The sequence below is a fragment of the Paramisgurnus dabryanus genome, chromosome 5 (genome assembly GCF_030506205.2).
Source record: "Paramisgurnus dabryanus chromosome 5, PD_genome_1.1, whole genome shotgun sequence".
NCBI lineage: Eukaryota > Metazoa > Chordata > Actinopteri > Cypriniformes > Cobitidae > Paramisgurnus > Paramisgurnus dabryanus.
This window is the reverse complement of record NC_133341.1, coordinates 40,553,673-40,563,924: the sequence shown is the minus strand read 5'-3', so window position 1 is coordinate 40,563,924 and position 10,252 is coordinate 40,553,673. Positions and strand designations below refer to the sequence as shown.

At 33.8% G+C, this 10,252-nt stretch overlaps 1 long non-coding RNA gene across 2 annotated transcripts; it reads left to right on the top strand.

Annotated features, from left to right (window-relative positions):
• Positions 1-1,009: 1,009 nt before the first annotated feature.
• LOC135774527 (uncharacterized) lies at positions 1,010-2,289 on the top strand. Of its 2 annotated transcripts, XR_010543720.2 has the most exons (4): positions 1,010-1,582; positions 1,663-1,809; positions 1,899-1,960; positions 2,037-2,289. It is a non-coding gene; the product is annotated as an uncharacterized lncRNA (long non-coding RNA). The 2 variants fall into 2 exon arrangements; XR_012336793.1 differs by having other exon boundaries at positions 1,019-1,809.
• The last annotated feature ends 7,963 nt before the right edge of the window (positions 2,290-10,252 follow it).

Below are 10,252 nucleotides of genomic sequence, written 5' to 3'. Positions count from 1 at the left end.
TTTCAAAATATTGTTTGATTTTTTTTTTTAAACAAGGTTAAAATCTATTCAGTAAATTTAAAATGTTATGTACTATGTTAACACTATGTGACTGCAACAAACATTTTATGTAACCATTAAGTATGTAAACAAGATTTAGGGGTCCCTGCTCCTCCTCCCTATCCATTAATAAGGAGTCCTTGGCCTAAAAAAGGTTCAAGACCTCTGAGAGCCACTTTATGTCATAAACGTCTTAAGCTTTTTTCAGAAAGTCTTCTCACAGCCTCATCAACCAGTTATGTGATGCAGGTATACATTGCAAACAGATCTCAGCCTCTGAACAGCATCAATTAGAAACGCGAATCATTCTCTCTGTGTGTCATTGGTGGTTCTGTACAAGAATAAAATAGGTATGCTGTGCTTGATAGATTGTGGGTGTATGTAAACATGCTTGCGGCGATGAATGTTGCAGGATTATTAAGCTGTCTAAGTGACGACATCTTAAGCCCCACAACACTACAGGGAACTCTGATCCTTTTTAAAGCCTGGCATTGACGCTGTACCCTATGACGCAGAAAACCCTTTGAAACATAGATGAGACATACTTTCCCAAGAGCTGCCTGTTCTCTGCTTCTTAATTGCATAGTAATTAAGCGTTAAGTGGAGCAAAAAATCCAGACCAACAAATGTTTCAAAAGTTGACATTTTCTGATGCACTGCATAAAAACCTTACATTTAGAAGACATTTCTGTTTTTTTTTCAATATGAGAAAAAAAAGGTATCTTTCACCGGGGCAGTACCCTTTATTTAAGTGTCCTAATATGTATCTTTTATGTACAGATATATATACATTTGGTACCAGTATAGATACTGATATGAACTCTTTAGATGCAAAGATGTACTTTTTTGAAAGCGTACTAGTAGTTGTATGGGGACGGCACTCGTCAAACTTTTATGACCCCCTCCCCCACCCGGTGACAGTTGCTGTCTGACAGGTCGTTTTTATGACCCCCTTTGACAGGGGGCGGGACCATCAATCAAAATCTGTACAAGTTGTCAACTTTAGACAGAAAGTATTTAATGGTTTTATTGCCGGTCATTTAGAGTGATTGTTTTTCCTGAGTGTGTTTTATGTCACGCGTATGCAGTCATGTTTAATGACGGCTCGTGTTTGTGACATTTGCTGTCTATCACCCCTCCCTTTTCGACCATTGCGAGTCTCACCACTGCGTGTCACACAGGGATGTGTGTGTTGTTGAATCTAAAGTTTTGCAACATCAAAAGTTTATTTAAAGGCAATCACTAATCATATATATATATATATATATATATATATATATATATATATATATATATATATATATATATATATATATATGTGATTAGGTGTAACTGGTTAAACTTAAAGTCGATATTTTCTATCGAACTAGTCTATTTTCTGTTCAGACACAAAGTTTTCTGATGGTGATATTATGTCAGTGTGTGTTTGTGTGGGGGGTCGTGTGCTGTAATCTTTGAAAGTTTTATGACCGAACTTTTATTGGGGAGCGACAAGAGATCTCCGTGATCAGTTTGGATGGAGCAGAGCTGTTATACTCTATTGGTATGTATGTGTTTCGCTGTGTTCGTTCCAGTATTTTGTCTGATTTATTTAAAAACTAAAAATTCGATCTGGTATTGCAGCGAAATTGTCTAAACTGGTATTAACTATTCCTGCTAAATCGCGGAGAAGAGTGGAATGAACAAAAAAGTCAGACCGAGACTAGAACCACCCGCAGCGTAACAAGGAAATCTTGGAGCAAAGAGACGCCGAGTGGCTCGTGTTGTGCGGTGTGTATTTATTTAATCCTGTTACAATAGATTTAAACAAACTGGTTTGTTTTAATATTTTCTAATAACATGTGTTATCTGTTTTAAAGGTTTGGATATCTGCTGCAAAGCGAACGTTGTGTGTACTATTGCAAAATAGCGGATCTCCCCGGTACGTTTATGTTGCATAAGAAAAAGTTGCTTTATTTAGATATTTGTCCTAATAACTTGTTTTTATCTGTTTACAGGTTAGGATACAGACCACAACGCTTTGGACGTATCTTTAAAAAAGAGAAAAATCAGAGACTTTTTGGATTTGTCTGGGGACATTTTAAACATTTTGTGTCAAATTGGATTTAAAACATTTCGGATACTGGATACCTAGTTTGATTTGTCCACAGAGCTTGTTTAAGACGTTTTCACCTCATTTTAGGGTTTATTTTTAATTAAAGGCTTCTTAAAACATGTATGAAAATGTGTATATTATACAATGAGTCTTATATTGTCTGCTCTGACAAAAATAAATTATTATTCTAGATCTTAGGTCAAATGACTGCGTGTGTTTTATGTCAAGCGTATGCTGTTATGTTTAATGATGGCTCGTGTGTGACAGCTCGTGTTTTGGCATTCGATGTCAGCTCTCACCCTTCCTCCATACTGTCTCACAAGCCATGCATTCATTCACAGGGGTGCGTGTTGTAAAGCGAGTAAAGATTTCTAAAACCCAACGTGGGTAAAATAATTCCCCATTACGGGGGTCAAAAAAGTAAATGTTTATTTTAGATTTAGACAAATCATGAACAATGTTATAATTAAAACTTTTGTTTGTAACATCACAAGTTATTTAATTAAATATTCCGTATACGTGTATAGTTTAAGCAATGACCTGAGCCATATCCTTCGGCGCCGTCAATACTACAATATTTAGACGATAGTCTAAACTAAATAAAATTTTTAAACGGTTTCAGGAACTCCGTGAATCTTTTCATAACCTGCTCTATAGTTTCACGCGTATTAAAGATCCGGCGGTGCCTGACAAAGCGCCGGGTGTGTGTTCATATATGCCGTTTTAAATTAACCTTAATAAAACGTAATTCTGTCCACTATGGCAAAATAGGAGTTTATTTTATTTAGGGGAATCTTTAACCAAGGCTCTGATTAAGACATATGTATACGTGCACCGATGGTGACAGAGAAACTTATAGCTGACGTTAATAAACTTTTTAAATGTTTTTAAGACGTCTACAACTCATTTTAGGGGTTTATTTTTAATTAAACGCTTCTTAAAACATGTGTGAATATGTGTATATTATACAAAGAGTATTATATTGTCTGCTCTGACAAAAATAAATTATTATTTTAGATTTTAGGACAAATGACTGTGTCTATCTTATAAATACAACTTGATATATACGTTTGTTTTGTCAAGAGACTTTTTTAAAGTCACGCAAGAATAAAATCTTTTAGTTGTAAGTGGTTAACATTAAATGTACTATTATCTATTTAACTATAAGCTATATTTTTCTGATCAGATATTTTTCTGTTTTCTGATGATGGTCTTATAACAGTGTGTGTGGGATGATGATGGCTGTTCACAGCAGGTGGCGGGTTGTAAACTAGGATCTTTTTAAAACTGTAGTGGTAAAAATGTAATAGCACACTGACAAAAATAAAGCATTTGGTTGTAACAAATTATTTAATGAAATATTCAGTATGTGTATAGCGATGAACGATGTCAAAACCCCAGTAGGTCGACATTTCTTTAGACTAAATCCTATTTATTTTAAACTATATAAAAGCTGATTCACTTCACGAGATCTGTGAAGCATTTCAAGCAGGGGGTTCTGTTCAAGCCATTAAAGATCGGGGGCTCCGGCGTTTACAATAGAACATACACGGATGCGGGGACATATGGGCCATTAAGAAACTTTTAAACGATTAAAAACATATTCATATCATCTTCTGGGTTTTGTTTTAAATTAATGACATCTTAAAACCAACTGGGAATATGTGTTTATTACACAATAAAATGTAATTCTGTCCGCTCCGGTATAATAGGGGGTTTTATTTTAGATTTGGGACTTTCTTTAACCAAGTCTCTGATTAAAACACGTGAATGCGTGTACCAACGTTGCCAGAGAACGTGCGCTGAGGTGCTCTTATGGCGTTAAGAACCTTTTTATTGTTTAAGACATTTTGACCCCATTTCCTGGTTTTGTGTCCGCTGTGGATCCCAACCTCTATGTGTTTATTATACAACAAATGCAATTCTGTCAGCATTTCTAGTTTAGAACGCCTCTGATTTAAACATGCGGGTTTTAAAATGAAACGGCCATGTGACTTTTATGACAAAAGCTATTCGATCTTAATTTTTTTGTTTTAACATCCAAAAGTTTTTATACACATTCCATAATTAAACATCTAGGTGTGTATGAGTAAGTTTATATCTAATGTCACACGAGCAGCACCAAATCGCGCTTGTGTCTCTGTGTGTGCATCCAGGCTGTTTATGTGGGGGCGTGTTTATGAGCCCGTGTCTTTGCAAGGTGTGTGCGCGTGTGTGTGTGCGTGTGTGTGTGCGTGTGTGTGTGCGTGTGTGTGTGCGTGTGTGTGTGCGTGTGTGTGTGCGTGTGTGTGTGTGTGTGTGTGTGTGTGTGTGTGTGTGTGTGTGTGTGTGTGTGTGTGTTTGCATGGTGGTCTATGATGTCTCTGTTTGTTACTAAAGTTTTGATATTAAGTCTGTGTCCTCATTGACAATAAGTAAGGGTTTTTAGATGTAGGCTTCATTACACTGATTAAATCATGTTATCCATTATTTGTGATTTAAAGAAACTTAAAAGGTTTAAGACATTTTATCTCACATTGTGGTGTTGTTTTTTAATTAATGTAACCTTAAACCCCTCTGTTATCCATTTAGGGAACAATAAAATGTTAGCAAATATTATTTATCAAAGTTGACGATGTTATAAGCCAGGATGTCACTAACGTGACAACAAACATTTATTTAAAGACAAAACATTTTAACAAAATTGCCATGGCTTACAGAGACACACTAGACTTAATAATAAAAATAAAAATATACTATTCGAACATCCTAACCTGATATTAGGTTAGATTAGGTTTAAGGTCAATCAGAGTCTTTAGCTTTACAACTTACAGCACAAAACCCCCCCCCCCAATGACAGGATTTTTATGAAGTGGAGCAGACCCTTGGTATGCCTGTGGGGTTAGGTTCAACTAAGGTCAACATCTATCAGTGCATAATAAGCAAACATGAAATTATATTTTACCTATGGTTTGTTAATGATGTTGCTAGGTTCGCGTATTTTTGCTGAAACAAATTTTTCTTTTCAAACTTAGTTAGGATACACATGTTTGTCGCCTCAAACACCTGATCAAAGTTTTTCTTCGCTAGCGACAACTAATGTCTGAGATTTTGTAAATTCATCAGATGTTTCTTACTTGTGTATTTTCTTAAACAAACTAGTCTTTTCAATCTTAGACAGTCTTCATACGTTTGTCTTTCGATAAGTTGTTCATAGTTTTTCTTCGCTAGTGTCAACTCATGTCTGAGATTTGTAAATTTCATCAGATGTTCTTACATGTGTATTTTCTAAAACAAATTTATGCTTTTCAAACTTAGGTAGTCATCATACTTTTGTCTTTCGACAAGTTGTTCATAGTTTTTTATGTGGTAGTGTCAACTTATGTCTGAGATTTTGTAAATTCATCAGATGTTTCTTACGTGTATATTTTCTTAAACAAACATTTTTTGTTTTCCAAACATAGTTAGGATACACACTTTTGTCGCCTCAAACACTTGATCAAAGTTTTTCTTCGTTAGTGTCAACTAACGTCTGAGATTTTGTAAATTCATCAGATGTTTCTTACTTGTGTATTTTCTTAAACAAACTTTTCTTTTCAATCTTAGACAGTCTTCATACGTTTGTCTTTCGATAAGTTGTTCATAGTTTTTCTTCGCTAGTGTCAACTCATGTCTGAGATTTGTAAATTTCATCAGATGTTCTTACATGTGTATTTTCTAAAACAAATTTATGCTTTTCAAACTTAGGTAGTCATCATACTTTTGTCTTTCGATAAGTTGTTCATAGTTTTTTATGTGGTAGTGTCAACTTATGTCTGAGATTTTGTAAATTCATCAGATGTTTCTTACGTGTATATTTTCTCAAACAAACATTTTTTGTTTTTCAAACATAGTTAGGATACACACTTTTGTCGCCTCAAACACTTGATCAAAGTTTTTTCTTCGTTAGTGTCAACTAATGTCTGAGATTTTGTAAATTCATCAGATGTTTCTTACTTGTGTATTTTCTTAAACAAACTTTTCTTTACAATCTTAGACAGTCTTCATACGTTTGTCTTTCGATAAGTTGTTCATAGTTTTTCGTCGATAGTGTCAACTCATGTCTGAGATTTGTAAATTTCATCATATGTTCTTACATGTGTATTTTCTGAAACAAATTTATGCTTTTCAAACTTAGGTAGTCATCATACTTTTGTCTCTACATACATTTGTTCAAAGTTTCTTGTAGCTAGTGTCAACTGATGTCTGAGATTTTGTAAATTCAACAGATGGTCTTACGTGTGTATTTCTTAAACAAACATGTTGCTGTTCAAACTTAGGCAGAGGTCATACGTTTGTCTTTTCATAAGTTGTTCATAGTTTTTATTTGTTAGTGTCAACTAATGACAGAGATTTTGTAAACTCATCAGATTCAAACAAAACTCATTCATTTCTGTAGTTTATGTAACACCTTGTCAAACTCTTAAAGGTAGTACTAACTGTTTAAAACAACAATTCAAAGTATTTTAGATTTACTTGATAAATCTTTTACATCAAAACAAACTAGGATAGCAATATGTCTGAATCTGTAACAGGTGATACCACCAATAGCGTGTTGTACATAACAAAGTCTGCAAAATAATAAAGATTGATTAGGTTTTTATTTAGTAAACCTTTTAACATAAAGTGTAGAGTCTTTTGTATGTAACAACAAAGATGCGATGAAACAACGCAAAACAAGAGAGGATGCGTTTGTTAAAACACATATAAATTAAGATGCATACATCTACAAATGGGGCAATGTCTTTAATCTATTGGTCCCGAATTTAGATGCTATACGGGCAAACTATTTCAAACAATGCCCCATTTGTAGATGTATGCATCTTAATTTATATGTGTTTTAACAAACGCATCCTCTCTTGTTTTGCGTTGTTTCATCGCATCTTTGTTGTTACATACAAAAGACTCTACACTTTATGTTAAAAGGTTTACTAAATAAAAACCTAATCAATCTTTATTATTTTGCAGACTTTGTTATGTACAACACGCTATTGGTGGTATCACCTGTTACAGATTCAGACATATTGCTATCCTAGTTTGTTATGATGTAAAAGATTTATCAAGTAAATCTAAAATACTTTGAATTGTTGTTTTAAACAGTTAGTACTACCTTTAAGAGTTTGACAAGGTGTTACATAAACTACAGAAATGAATGAGTTTTGTTTGAATCTGATGAGTTTACAAAATCTCTGTCATTAGTTGACACTAACAAATAAAAACTATGAACAACTTATGAAAAGACAAACGTATGACCTCTGCCTAAGTTTGAACAGCAACATGTTTGTTTAAGAAATACACACGTAAGACCATCTGTTGAATTTACAAAATCTCAGACATCAGTTGACACTAGCTACAAGAAACTTTGAACAAATGTATGTAGAGACAAAAGTATGATGACTACCTAAGTTTGAAAAGCATAAATTTGTTTCAGAAAATACACATGTAAGAACATATGATGAAATTTACAAATCTCAGACATGAGTTGACACTATCGACGAAAAACTATGAACAACTTATCGAAAGACAAACGTATGAAGACTGTCTAAGATTGTAAAGAAAAGTTTGTTTAAGAAAATACACAAGTAAGAAACATCTGATGAATTTACAAAATCTCAGACATTAGTTGACACTAACGAAGAAAAAACTTTGATCAAGTGTTTGAGGCGACAAAAGTGTGTATCCTAACTATGTTTGAAAAACAAAAAATGTTTGTTTGAGAAAATATACACGTAAGAAACATCTGATGAATTTACAAAATCTCAGACATAAGTTGACACTACCACATAAAAAACTATGAACAACTTATCGAAAGACAAAAGTATGATGACTACCTAAGTTTGAAAAGCATAAATTTGTTTTAGAAAATACACATGTAAGAACATCTGATGAAATTTACAAATCTCAGACATGAGTTGACACTAGCGAAGAAAAACTATGAACAACTTATCGAAAGACAAACGTATGAAGACTGTCTAAGATTGAAAAGAAAAGTTTGTTTAAGAAAATACACAAGTAAGAAACATCTGATGAATTTACAAAATCTCAGACGTTAGTTGACACTAACGAAGAAAAACTTTGATCAAGTGTTTGAGGCGACAAAAGTGTGTATCCTAACTATGTTTGGAAAACAAAAAATGTTTGTTTAAGAAAATATACACGTAAGAAACATCTGATGAATTTACAAAATCTCAGACATAAGTTGACACTACCACATAAAAAACTATGAACAACTTATCGAAAGACAAAAGTATGATGACTACCTAAGTTTGAAAAGCATAAATTTGTTTTAGAAAATACACATGTAAGAACATCTGATGAAATTTACAAATCTCAGACATGAGTTGACACTAGCGAAGAAAAACTATGAACAACTTATCGAAAGACAAACGTATGAAGACTGTCTAAGATTGAAAAGAAAAGTTTGTTTAAGAAAATACACAAGTAAGAAACATCTGATGAATTTACAAAATCTCAGACGTTAGTTGACACTAACGAAGAAAAACTTTGATCAAGTGTTTGAGGCGACAAAAGTGTGTATCCTAACTATGTTTGGAAAACAAAAAATGTTTGTTTAAGAAAATATACACGTAAGAAACATCTGATGAATTTACAAAATCTCAGACATAAGTTGACACTACCACATAAAAAACTATGAACAACTTGTCGAAAGACAAAAGTATGATGACTACCTAAGTTTGAAAAGCATAAATTTGTTTTAGAAAATACACATGTAAGAACATCTGATGAAATTTACAAATCTCAGACATGAGTTGACACTAGCGAAGAAAAACTATGAACAACTTATCGAAAGACAAACGTATGAAGACTGTCTAAGATTGAAAAGACTAGTTTGTTTAAGAAAATACACAAGTAAGAAACATCTGATGAATTTACAAAATCTCAGACATTAGTTGTCGCTAGCGAAGAAAAACTTTGATCAGGTGTTTGAGGCGACAAACATGTGTATCCTAACTAAGTTTGAAAAGAAAAATTTGTTTCAGCAAAAATACGCGAACCTAGCAACATCATTAACAAACCATAGGTAAAATATAATTTCATGTTTGCTTATTATGCACTGATAGATGTTGACCTTAGTTGAACCTAACCCCACAGGCATACCAAGGGTCTGCTCCACTTCATAAAAATCCTGTCATTGGGGGGGGGGGGGGGGTTTGTGCTGTAAGTTGTAAAGCTAAAGACTCTGATTGACCTTAAACCTAATCTAACCTAATATCAGGTTAGGATGTTCGAATAGTATATTTTTATTTTTATTATTAAGTCTAGTGTGTCTCTGTAAGCCATGGCAATTTTGTTAAAATGTTTTGTCTTTAAATAAATGTTTGTTGTCACGTTAGTGACATCCTGGCTTATAACATCGTCAACTTTGATAAATAATATTTGCTAACATTTTATTGTTCCCTAAATGGATAACAGAGGGGTTTAAGGTTACATTAATTAAAAAACAACACCACAATGTGAGATAAAATGTCTTAAACCTTTTAAGTTTCTTTAAATCACAAATAATGGATAACATGATTTAATCAGTGTAATGAAGCCTACATCTAAAAACCCTTACTTATTGTCAATGAGGACACAGACTTAATATCAAAACTTTAGTAACAAACAGAGACATCATAGACCACCATGCAAACACACACACACACACACACACACACACACACACACACACACACACACACACACACACGCACACACACACGCACACACACACGCACACACACACGCACACACACACGCACACACACACGCGCACACACCTTGCAAAGACACGGGCTCATAAACACGCCCCCACATAAACAGCCTGGATGCACACACAGAGACACAAGCGCGATTTGGTGCTGCTCGTGTGACATTAGATATAAACTTACTCATACACACCTAGATGTTTAATTATGGAATGTGTATAAAAACTTTTGGATGTTAAAACAAAAAAATTAAGATCGAATAGCTTTTGTCATAAAAGTCACATGGCCGTTTCATTTTAAAACCCGCATGTTTAAATCAGAGGCGTTCTAAACTAGAAATGCTGACAGAATTGCATTTGTTGTATAATAAACACATAGAGGTTGGGATCCACAG